We start from the raw sequence: 368 nt of genomic DNA, 5'->3' as shown, positions 1-368 counted from the left end.
TGAATTTAAATAACTTGAATTAAAATACATATCAGAATTTATCCGTATCCACTCGGACTCTCAATGTTTTGTAATAAGTTCCCATTTTTTTTTTCAACCGTCAAATAAATTTTGAGTGTGCTCGAACATTTTCCATTTTTTTTTCGCTATTTTGTTTTTTGTAATAAATGATAATAATTGACAAGTTTTTTGTAATAATAAAAGAAAAAAGGATCTCGTAAAAGAGAAACAAATAGACTTGCGGCTCAAGTCGATGACACGCATTCTGAAATAAAAAAAAAACAAAATAAAAAAAAACAAGAGAGAGAAAAGGGCTAACCTCATATTGTTTTGTTTCTCTCCCAAATTGTTTGGAAAAAAACTCTTTC

This window comes from Cicer arietinum, chromosome 5, assembly GCF_000331145.2.
Source record: "Cicer arietinum cultivar CDC Frontier isolate Library 1 chromosome 5, Cicar.CDCFrontier_v2.0, whole genome shotgun sequence".
Classification (NCBI taxonomy): domain Eukaryota; kingdom Viridiplantae; phylum Streptophyta; class Magnoliopsida; order Fabales; family Fabaceae; genus Cicer; species Cicer arietinum.
The sequence above is the reverse complement of the archived record's forward strand: the minus strand, read 5'-3'. Positions refer to the sequence as shown.